The following is an 11,721-nucleotide window of genomic DNA, read 5'->3' on the forward strand; positions in this document are numbered from 1 at the left end:
CCTCGATAACAGGAAAAAACAGGCTCATTTCCACCGACGCGCGGAGCCTGCTGAGTAACCGCCAGCGGGCAGGTACGCAGATGGGGAGAGCGAGAGGGACGGGACAGATGCCATAATGCACAGCAATCCGTCAGCTCCGTCCTGCTGCCCGAGGACTTCCAATCCTCCCGGCGCGGCAAGGGCCGGCGTGGCAGCATCGCAGCAGCACGCCATTCCCCGGGTGGTTTAAGCCAGGGGATGTTAGTCCCCAGCAGAATCAGGCTGCTTTGCAGCATCCCCAGGGGCAGATGCAAAGCCTGGGGGAAGGGTTTGCGCTCCCCAGGGCAATGCCATACACCCCTTTTTGCACTGCAGGTACAGCAGAAGAGTGTAATGTTTTCACATTCCCCCCAGATTGCACTGCCAGTCCGCAGCCAGAATAAAGAAGGACCGACGTCTGACCCCACATGCTGGCAGAAGTCGTGCTTCATCACAAATTCTCTGCAGGGTCTACGGTGGGAGAGGAGAAAGGGAGGGGATGCACGTCAAAGAAAGTCTGAGCAAAGCATGGGAAAACATCTGATAAAGGTGGATCCTAAGGAGAAGATGGAAAGAAGAGACTAAAAGCAGGGCAGAGGCTGGAAACTGGAGGGGAAGGACTGAACCAGCTAAACAGAAGGATGAAGAGAAAGAGCTAAACGAGCGTCAGACACTGCACACCAGTGAACCCCAAGGTCTGGTGCAACAAACAGAGAGGTCCATGACAGCCAACAGGTCCCCATGCCGAGGTCAGGCTCGCACAGGGTCCCAGAGAGCTGCCCCCCCCTGCAATTCCCTGGTCAGTGGCTCTGAGAGAGAGCTTACCACAGTGCGGGCAGTGACCCTAAACCCCCCTGCCCATGGCCATCCCAGGGCAAGGGCAAGAGCCGCCATCTCCACTCCTCATCCTCTTTCTTCCTCCCTACTTGGTCCCTGCTATTACCAGCTCCGCAGCCAGCACAGACATTTTTCCAGAGCTCGGGTTGTCTCCTACCCTTGCTGCCTGAATTAATCACGCATGGAACATTGACCGAGCGTCTTGCCTGTGGGAGACGAGCCGTGCCGGGGAGGTGGCAGCACGCAGCCATCTCGGCCCCAGGCTGAGGAGAAAGGCTCCTCTCAAGCTGCCTTCGGGGAGCAGAAACACGAGGATATGAGGATGAGAGGCTTTCGGAGGAGCACCACGCACCTCAGTTCCCTTGAACTGCAATGGGGACTCCGGTCTTCCTCCCGCCACTTCAAAAATGCCACCAAAGTGTCTTGCCCACGGCTAGCCAGAAAAGATGCATCAGAGCTAAAGACCCAACACATGTTTTTAGCTCCTGTCTCAGCTTTAATGGCAACAGCAGCCACTTTCCCAACAGCTCTGTCTTTCACTTGACTAAATAAGTTTAAGGCTTCTTGGTTAGCAGATATCCAGCTACAGATAATCGTTTGGAGCTACAGAAAGCCCTCGTTCCTGTCTTCCTTGTGCCTTAAAACCATGATTAGAGCTGTGATCCTTGCTGTGGATTTAAGGCAAGAAGGGGAAGGGGAAGGGAAGTGCTTGGCCACATCAGCCTGGTGCTCCAACCCAGCTCACTGCCATGCTGGGAGCACTGGTGTCACAGCAGCAGTGCCATGCTGATGTGGGTACAGGCTCCTGGTACCCACAGGAGAGGGCCCAGTGTTAAGCAGGACTTCACCTGTGTCCTTTTCCCCTTACACGCTGCAGCCCATTCTCCCACCTACAGGTTTGCAGTCATAGGATGCTCCGGTGACTCTCCCCAGTTTTTGAGGCATCCCCTGAGCAGGTTATGCTGAGAGGAAAACCTCCAGGAGGCTGAGCATGTGTTACGGACACACAGAGCTGGACAGATAACTTCTGGCAGCAAGTCCAGGCTCCCCGAGACAGCCTCTGTGCTGGGACCCACATGCTGCTTGGAGCAACTGGGAAAACGTAACCGAATGGCAAAAACACAGCCAGGACGGCAGCAACAGCTGCAGCCCATGGGAAAGGGGCATGGCTGATGTGAGTCAGAGTGGAGAAACTCTGAGCATCTCTGCTCTGGTGGGACAGCCTGCTGAAACCTCCACGTTGCTTCAGCCCCTGTTTCCCCACTGCCTTTCCCCGTAGAAATAAAGTGCATTGGGCAACTGCATCTGTGGCTTTACCTTGTCCCATCTGCAGCAGCTTTTGAAGAACATGGCTCAGGCGAGGCAAAACTGACAGCAAGACAGCAGTGAGCAAACGCCTGCGGTGGTCCCTGCAAGCCCCCGTGGGAGGGAGAGACCCCTATAAATCTTCAGTGGATGGAAAAGAGTTAATCAAAGGCTGTGCCTTCTTGGGCACCACGGTTGCTTGGCCAGAAAATGCACAAAGCCATAGAAAAGCCACGCTCATGATGGAGTCACACACTTGGGTGTCTGAAACCAGTGCATGGCTCTGGGAAACACCGCAACGCCGGTACCGCACGTGCAGGTCTGAGCCCAGGCACAGGAATGGGATCGGGCTGTTCCAGCGATGTCCTCCTCACCAAGGCCGGGACAGACCCTCTGCCCACTCTGCCACGGCCACCAGCCCCCTGCACGAACCACCGGCCGGCAGCTCTGCTCCTTTGGGACAGCTTTTTAACCCTCCCCTTGGATGGGGTGGGAGGTGATGCTCAAGGACAGGCAGCCCGCCAGCACGGGATGCGGTAGGTACAATATTTTATCACACAGACCTCTTCAGCAGGGTTAGGCAATAACCTCCGAGCCTGACGACGTATGCGTACTCAGATGTCTTCATGCCGCTCTATATCTAATTTAATTACGTGCTTCCTGTCTCATTTAGCTTAGCAGCCCCCCCTGCGGCTCCAGCTCAGTTGCCTGTATTATCAGTCCTTGTTTTGGAACACAAAAAAAAACCCACCCTCATCTGTGTCGCAACGCCTGGGGCCGGGCTCCCTGCCCGTAACCGTAACTGTGCCGCAGCCTCGCTGGCATGAAGCCCACCTCCCATCCGCGGGGACCGGCCCTCTCCGGGTTTCATTCCCACCAGGGAGGTCCTGACAACCCAGGCAGGGTGCACTGGGGGGACCCTGCACGCTCGGGCTGGGAGATGGCTGGACCGCGGAGGCACCTGCGTTTTGGGAGAGCTGTATCCTCAGCCGCCCTTTGCCGGAGCAGCACCGGTGGTCACAGGGGTACAGCTGCCGGCTTCCCCATCGGGAGGAAAACACAAAACCTCCCAGCCCCGGGTATTGCTGCTGTTGTTTCTGGGTTAGTATTTGTGAAGTGCCAGCAACTTTTTAAAAATAGGGAAATAGGCTGAGAGAGCTGGGACTCTTTAGCCTGGAGAAGAGAAGGCTGAGGGGAGACCTTATTATGGCGTACAAGTATCTAAAGGGTGGGTTGAAGGAGGATGGAGCCAGGCTCTTTTCAATGGTTCCCAGTAACGGGAAGAGGGGCAATGGGCACAAGTTAGAACATAAGAAGTTCCGTTCAAATACACGGAAACACTTCTTTACGGTGAGGGTGACAGAGCACTGGCACAGGCTGCCCAGGGAGGCTGTGGAGTCCCCTTCTCTGGAGATTTTCAAGACCCACCTGGATGCAGTCCTGAGTAATGTGCTCTAGGCAATCCTGCTCTAGCAGGGGAGTTGGACTAGATGATCTCTAGAGGTCCCTTCCAACTCTGAAAACTCCGTGATTCCGTGAAATGAAGTTTTCAGCACTGAAACTCCACAAGTGAGGCAGGGAACGGGGAAACAAGGGACATCGGCGACAGGGCACAAAGCCTCCTTGCACGCGTGCCCCAAAACACAGCCAAGCTCTGGGAAGAGCTTCTGGTACCGGGTATTTTTATATGGTCTGAGTGGAATAAGAAGGGAAGAATACAGAAATGGATGGGAAGGGGAGGCAGTGAGGAGAAGGAGGAGGAGAGGAAGAGCCAGGGCAAGCCACGCTGCTCAGGTCTCGCTGCATTGCAGAAGACCAGTGGGCTGGGTGGGCTCACTGGGGAGCCTGACAGCCGATTTCTCCTAAACCCATGGGAAACTGCAGAGGTGGCGATCAGGAGCGGTAACACCTGAAGACAGCACCGTGTGCTCCCTGCATTGCTTCGGCAGAGACTTGCTAGAAGCCGGACGAGTCCCCCAAAGCTGTCTGCATGAAATCAGGGAGATGCTGAATGCAAAGCAGTAGAAGGGAAGAGAGTTAAAGGCACTGCTCCTACTGCGCAGCCCCCTCCTCCACCAGCAAGCTGTTGTTAAGCTGTTTTTAAGGAGAGATGTAGGCAAAGGAGATGGGGAAAGGGGTGCTGGAAGAGGATTGTCCATGGCGGGGGGTTGCTGCTGTGCCAGCAGGAGCACAGCATCGCTTGGAAGTTGGCGATGGTGTCCAGGAGGAGCATGGAAGCAGCTGAGGCTGCGACCGCGGCAGGACGTTTGCAAGGGGTCCCCAAGGAGCCACCTCGCAGCTGGATCTTGGCCACGGTCACAGCCTCGTGAGAGAGGGATGGTCAGGGGCTGAGGTGGGACACCACGTCCATGTGGTTGCAGGTGATCCTTGCTCCATTCACGCCTCCCCACCCAGGGAAACCCCTGTCCCATTGCAGGACAGGCAGCAGCGCTCATCCCTCGGCGGCTCCTATGCGACAACAGGCCCTCACCTCTTAACCCACGGGGCATTTAATTGATTCCCAACAAGAGCGCAAGCTGCATTCACATGAAGCAGGAAAGGAAATAGCTGCTCTGGAAATTTGTAGCAGTGCGGAAAGAGATTATTGAAATAAATAAATAAATAAATAAATAAAAATAATTAGAATATTAGAATTACAAATGAGCTTTTCAAGGGGCAGCTGTTATCCACTCTGCTCACGTGCTCACTTTGCACAGCGCCGGAGCACATCTGCGTAGGGAGAGGTATCTGACAGCAGGTATTTTTAATCTTCTCTTTCTGTTCCCGGCACCTGCTCTGTAAAGGCACTGAACAGAAGAAAAAAAAAAAAAAAAAAAGAGGATGGCTAAATATATCCTAACTAAGAGGAGAGACAGAGCAGCACTAATGGCAGATCCTTCCTTGGATGCATGTAAATTGTTTTGGCTCAGAGTCAGGCTTAGAGGGAAGAAGCAGCAAATGAAAAGGAAAAACAATAAAAAAAGGGAAGGGAATTAGGGCAAAAAAAGGGGATAGAGAGAAGACAGAGGGACGAATAAATTCCACTGCACTGATTTCCAGAGAAAAACAAGCTAATTTAATTTCTGTTTTTAAATGCAGCCCTGCGCAGACCACATAGCAAACACTCACCTTTTGGCAGGGAGGGTGGGCTGCACGCCCAGGACCGGGCTGGATCGGGGTCACTGCTCTCCCTCACTTGCCAGACCTGCTCAGGAGATGCTCTCCTTGCCCTCAGCCCTTCCCCATTGAAGACCTTTCTCCAGACGAGCTACAACCCCTGCGGGGTTGCTTCAGCCCCACTCTTCCACAGATATCCAGCCATGAAATATTCTGCTGACACCCAAACAACCCTCCCCAGCTGCCCTCACTCTGGTCTCTACCCCTGCTAACACCTCCCTTCCTCCTTTAGTACCCGGGATTGCCCTCAGCTGCTGCCCGACCCTTCCCCAGCAAGCCCAGGCTCCTCCAGGCTCCCTAAACCAGCTCCTGGGACTCGCCGAGTCGTTCTGACTTCTCCGGCTCTTGCTGCCCATCTCTAGCTCACACGCACCGTGGTCCCCAGATGTGTTTTCCCTGCCTGCCAAGCCAACCCTTGCCTTTCCCATTACTTACTCGTTCACCTGTGTCCCTACAGCCAGCCCTCACCCTGGGCTTTGCCGGTGGCTCGCCAGCCTAGTCCCCCCTTGCCTCTCCCCAGTTTATCCCCCGAGGATGGATCAAGCTGAGACCTTGATGCGAGCTGCCTGCTGGAGCCTGGGGCTGCTTTTCATAGATGGAGAAAGCATTTGTTTGCTCTTCGTGGCTTGATCATGCTTGATCCGTCCGCACTGCTCCCTTTCCAGGAGCGCTTGCTCGTGCCTCCCCCACCGCTGGTCCTGCTACGTGTTTTCACGCTTGGCAATAAGGCAGCATGACCGAAACGCTACCAGAGGGGCAGGTGGGAGCTGTGCCACCCATGGCGTCGGGTCCACAGGAAAGGCTGCTGCTGTGCCACCTTCGCCACGGCCACTTCTGGCTGCCTGTCAGTGGGTGTCATGGGCTGATAAAGAATGTTTGCGCCCCAGCCATGGCCACTTCTCCCCGCAGGACGGCAGGCTGTGCATGGGGGCGGTTGGACTGGAGAAAGCCAACTGGCTGGCTCAGCGGTGCCGTGTCCTCCTGCCGTGCTCCCGACAGGGAGAGAAGTGCTTGGGTTTCCATTTTCCCCCTGGCGAATGGATGAACAAGCAGTAACCCACTGCTGCAGCCGTGACTTCCGCCCCCAAGAAGGTCCTGCAGATTTATGGGTGGTTTCCACAAGGTACCCGGTTCAGGGGAGCGAATAATTTGTCTGCGATGAAGAACTGCTCACACCACCCATCTGCACTGGCCACCACCGCTCTCTATGCTGCCTGCCTCCCCGGGCTGAAGCCGGAGCTCCTGCTCTGCTCTGCTCTGACCACAGCTACTCCCCGGGCAGACACCAGCAGCTCCTCGCTGCGGGGAACCTTTGCTTCAGCCTTCTCCAAGAACAGCTGCTCCTGATGCTGCTTGGGTTTTGGTCCGCTCAGGTCCTTAGTTTTGGTTTTGGGATGGGCAATCCATCACAGGTAGCGGCAGGGTGTACCCAGAAAAGGACAGTAATGTACTGGTGGAAAGCTCTTTAGATTTACCTTCCTTATAGTCTCGTCGATCCTACTGACAATATTTCTGACTCATCTCCCCAGATGAAACTATACCTTCAGGCAGTCTGGATCTAAATTGCTTCAACAGAGGAGACCGACTGCTTAGAGTTAACACGTCCCTTCTTCGTTGCCCCATCCAGCGTGTCTGCACCACGGAAACCAGCACCCAGAAGGATGAGGGCAGGGTCTGAGAAGGCACAAGCTTCTCCCATCCTTTTCCTCCTCAGCAATTCTGCTAGGAGGCACCCCTCCATCCCCGAGGCTCACAGTTCCGACTTTCCACGCAGTAAAAAGTGCTCAACTCGCACCTTTTCAGACACTCCGGCACAGAGCAAATACTCTCAGGCTGTTTATTACGTCCTCAGGGTCTCTGTACAGCACAGGTGAGTAATGTTTTACAATGCAGTGACACGACTCGGGGGAGATATCATCACCGGGTCACGGACATCTGGTATGGCTAAGGAGCTTCTCCAGCCTCGTTAGGGGAAGGGCAACCTAGCAAACGAGCAGCTAATGCAGAGGGAAGGTCAGACTGAACCCCAGCCCACGCCTTCCCCTGAATGGGAAGGAATCAGACTGAAAAAGCCCACGTGAACTGCCCAGACGGCTCCTGCTGTTATCTACCAACACCAGCAGCACTCAGACACCGCTGAGGCAGTAACAGCATCAGGACCTAATTAAAATAAAAATGTGGCATAGCGAAGGTCTTAAAAGAGCTGGTCTTTCTACCCATATACCTGGTGGCTCACGTCTGAACTCACTCGGTACAGTAATGCCCTCCTAAATCTCGTCTGAGCCACTGCAATCGTGTTTCCCAAGGAACAAAGACATCTTAAACTGCACCTTCTTTGGGACTGGTTCTTGGGGTTGGGGTCAGGTCCTCAAGGCCCCTTCCTGTCAGTGGGAAACTGGCGTCCTACCAAAGATGGAGGTGCCAGAGGGCTTAAATCTGAATTCTGCCTGTCCGATTCGGTTTGCTTGTAGAGGAGCTGGGGGAGAGAGGTTATAGGTGGATGAGATGCTTTGATCATGGTTTTTAAGGAAAGGGGATCTACCCCAGGGAGTACTTGTACCCTGCTCTCTTCATTATCAGTAATTCCGCAGAGGACTGTGTAGGTAAACGCAACACCAGATGCCGCCTTCCCCTCATTGCTTTTTAGCTGGTGACTGTGGGCACCGATAGAGCAGCATGAAGACATTTCTCATCGGGTAACACCGTTATCTAATCACCGTTTGCTGCAAATGCAAAGCTGTGGGGCTACTGGAGACAAGCGATTCACACAGGGGCTGGCCCCCGTAGCTCCCTGCTGCACCAGGTCCCTCCAGAAACAAGCACTGCCTTTTCTTCCGTGCCTTTTTGCCAGAAATATTCGGGGTTTTTTTTCAGTAATAAACTCATCCCCTTTTGCCACCTCCCTCCCGTGCCCTCAGTTCCCTGAACTCCAGTTGAGCGTACTGCACTCTCAAATTAGAGATACGACCCTCCAGTAAAACCAAGAGGAGGCACACAGTAGAACGACTGACTTTACTAAGCAAATACAACACCCACACCCACACACACCTTTATTTACACTCTTTCTTTTTTTCTTTTTTTTTCTTTTAATATGTATATCAGAAAGCCGGGAGGAAGCACAGCTGCGACCCTGCCGAAGCAGCCGCTGCCTCCGCGCGCAGCACGGCTGCCCTCTCACTTCGCCAGCCCCTGCCACACGCGCAGCACGTGGAGCGTGGATGGAGGAAGAAGACACAACACTGGGGACAAGCCGAGCCTCTGCAAAGCCCAAGGGGTTACGTGGTAGAGAAAAGCATTCTGGTCTAGCAGCAAAATGTACTTTAATTCCAGGTTCTGTGACATAATGCTTCGACGCCGGAGAAAACACAGTACCGAGGAAGAAGACAACTGCAGCAGCCCCAGGAATGAAAGATAATGCAGAAATGATGTGAAGTGTTTTCTTCTTATATAACGAGCAAGGAGTAGCTACTAGGAGCTTTATAGCGACAGTAGGAGGCGTGTAGGAGAGAGATGGCAAGACCAGAGGCGAGCGGCTGGGGGAGCAAAAGGTAAAGAATAGAGGAGGGACAGATGGGGATGGAGGGAATGCAAACAGGAGGGCACGGGCGGAGGTTATGTGAGACCCAGGCTCAGACATGTGGGGACAAGCAGTGCTGGTGGAGAGGAAGGTTGGCATGGGCAGGAGTGCTTCAGGGAGGTAACCATAAAGAGGAGGAGGAGGAGGAGAAATTCCACGAGGACAAGGGGCGGGGGGGAGGGGGGGGTGTTGGATGGAGAAGCAAGAGGCCCCCAGGGAGGGAAGAGTTTGCGCGGACAGGTGAGAGGCACTCCAGGACTGGCATGAGGTATGCCTTGCTATTGCTCTGAATGCTGTAAACATTTTGGTTTTGTGTCTATCAGTGAACATTCAGTTCAGTTTGATACGTGTGCTCTTATGGGTAACTGGAAGCCTAGCAGAGTTCTATGTCTCTTATTACTAGTCAAACTTACACACGAGGCAAACACAACACTGGCTAAAATCTCATTTTATGTCATTTATGCCTAATTCTCCTATTTTAACATGCACATCTATGTCTCAGAAAAGCTCCTCTAGTAGGAGACACTAAATAACGTACACATGAATTCACATGCACTCTCACCCACCCACACCCGCAGACACGCACTCCTATTTCCCTCCCCTGCTTAGACAAGCAGGACTTTGCCCTTCACACCTTCCCAGCCTGGAGGGAGGGACCCACCGGTACATTAACGAGTCCAGTAAAAGTGCTGGAAATCATCCCAAACCCGGCTGACGGGCCAAAGCAGGAGAAAGAAACGCAAAGCAGATTCGGGTTCTGCAACTGCTTCTGCAGTTAACGACATCTGAAGCTTATAGAAAAGGCAATTTGTAAACTCTTCTTCCCTTTTGCTGTCAAAGGACTTGGGAGCTGTCTGGGTACATGCCAGCAAATGCGCAGAATAAAAAGAGCTGAGTGAAACGATGTCTTTTCCTCTCTTCATGTGATGGCACACTCTGACATTACTTGAAACAGGAGCAAAATTTTGGAGGTGTGTGCTTGTGAAGGGGGGAAATAGGGTTTGTAAGTTATGAATATCCCTTTCACATCAGTAAGAGATGAATCAAAGATAGGATATTTGTCCTTGATGGGGATTAGTCATCACTCAGTGGTTTCCGAAGCTTTGGCTCAGTCATTATTTCCTTAATCAGCCCCTGGTTTAAGGGGAAGAGCTATAAGCTGCCTATTTTAATTCACTTCAGACTGACATTTGGCATAAAAGAAGCAGCTGGTGCCAATTTCTTGCTTAAAAAAAAAAATACTCAAAATAACTAGTCTGCTTTCCTTCAAGAGAGACAAACTGTAAGAGCAGCAACAAAAATAACCGTGATAGACTCATATGCCTCAGACAATACTTTTGCTCCACTCTATGCTCTAGGATGTTTCCCCGTGGAGGATATCACCTGGCACCAATTTAACGGGCAAAACACTTCTCGTACATCAGGCGGCACGAACACGGCTCCTGTCACAACTGCAGCAATGCCACCTCTGAATGTGCCTGCTCAAAGCCATTCCCCAGGTCGATGGAGGAGAGGGGAGCTTGGTTTCTACGTGGTGTTGGCTACTTTGAAGTTCTTCGATGAATTCTGACATGAACTGAAAGGATGCCACCACTGACGCTGGAGGAGCTTGCTGAGAGACGTTACCCCTTGGGCTTTCTGGAGTCACGCTCTGAAGAGGACCAGCCTTTGTAGCCATCATGGAAGCTTGGGAATTGCCCTCACTTATGAGTTTCTGTGCCTCATTCCTCAACACAAACAACTTGTTCTGCCGTTTCCTCACGGCCTGGTTGTCTCTGGGACCCTCACTGCCACGGGTGCCTGCAGGGCTCTTTACTGAAAAGCCTTGTTTGGGAGGCATCAGCTGGCACTAGAGGTCAGCATCATCCAAGACCACTCAGAAGGTGTATTGGTGGCTTTAAGAGAAATACCACAAGGCAGTTAACATGGCCTTCGGCCTTCTCTTAAAAAAGCAAATACTGCATAAGCCTGCTGCTGCTGTCGCTCACAGCACTGGGATGTTTTTTCCATGTACAGTCAAGAGGAGGCTGAAACAGAGGAAGGCAGGGCCGGACAAGGTGGCCTCCCTTCATCCCTTGCAACACAGCTTGTTTGATGCCACACAGCATTGGGAAGCTGAGCTGCCACGTTGGATCACCGGTCGCTGTGTCATTTTGTGGTCGCAGTGATACTGGGTACAACTGGCACCACAGGCCTTCTCAAGGGGAACTATTCCAGCCAAAGCAACCCGTGTCCCTGAGAGATCCCAGTCCACCCTGTGTTATGCAGGTGCAGAAGACATAGCGTTTCTTGGAAAGCAGAGTTCTTCCAGCCCCTCCTCACAGTCCATGGCTGTGCATCCTCCCTTGCAGGTCCAGCACTGAGAACGTTTCACCGCAACGTGGGGTGATTTGCCCTCCTCCTTCCTTTTCACCTATAGCAGAAAGGAGCTGTATAGGCAATGTGACTCTGTTCCACTTCCTATAGCCCAGATACCGTCAGGGACAGCCACTAGATGTATGGCTCTACATCCGTTGTTTCTGTCTTTGACTCCTTCCAGAGCATTGCACAAGTTTCCCCAGACACCTGTCCCACTAGACCTTCTTTGCCAGGTACCTTGTTTGCCATAAACCTATAGGCCCAGGAACAGCTACACTCATGGTCAGTTGAGCCACTGCATGATGTAGACCCCTGGGATGAATCTGGGGCACTTTCCAGTGCCCACCTTTCACTGATCTTTTCCTACAAAACCACTGGAGGATTCTAGAGCTGACCAACCAGGTACTGAAAAGCAGGTTTTCCTACTGAACATAAATTTTGCGCTTGCA

This window comes from Vanellus vanellus, assembly GCF_965231255.1.
Source record: "Vanellus vanellus genome assembly, chromosome: 5".
In the NCBI taxonomy this organism is placed as follows: domain Eukaryota; kingdom Metazoa; phylum Chordata; class Aves; order Charadriiformes; family Charadriidae; genus Vanellus; species Vanellus vanellus.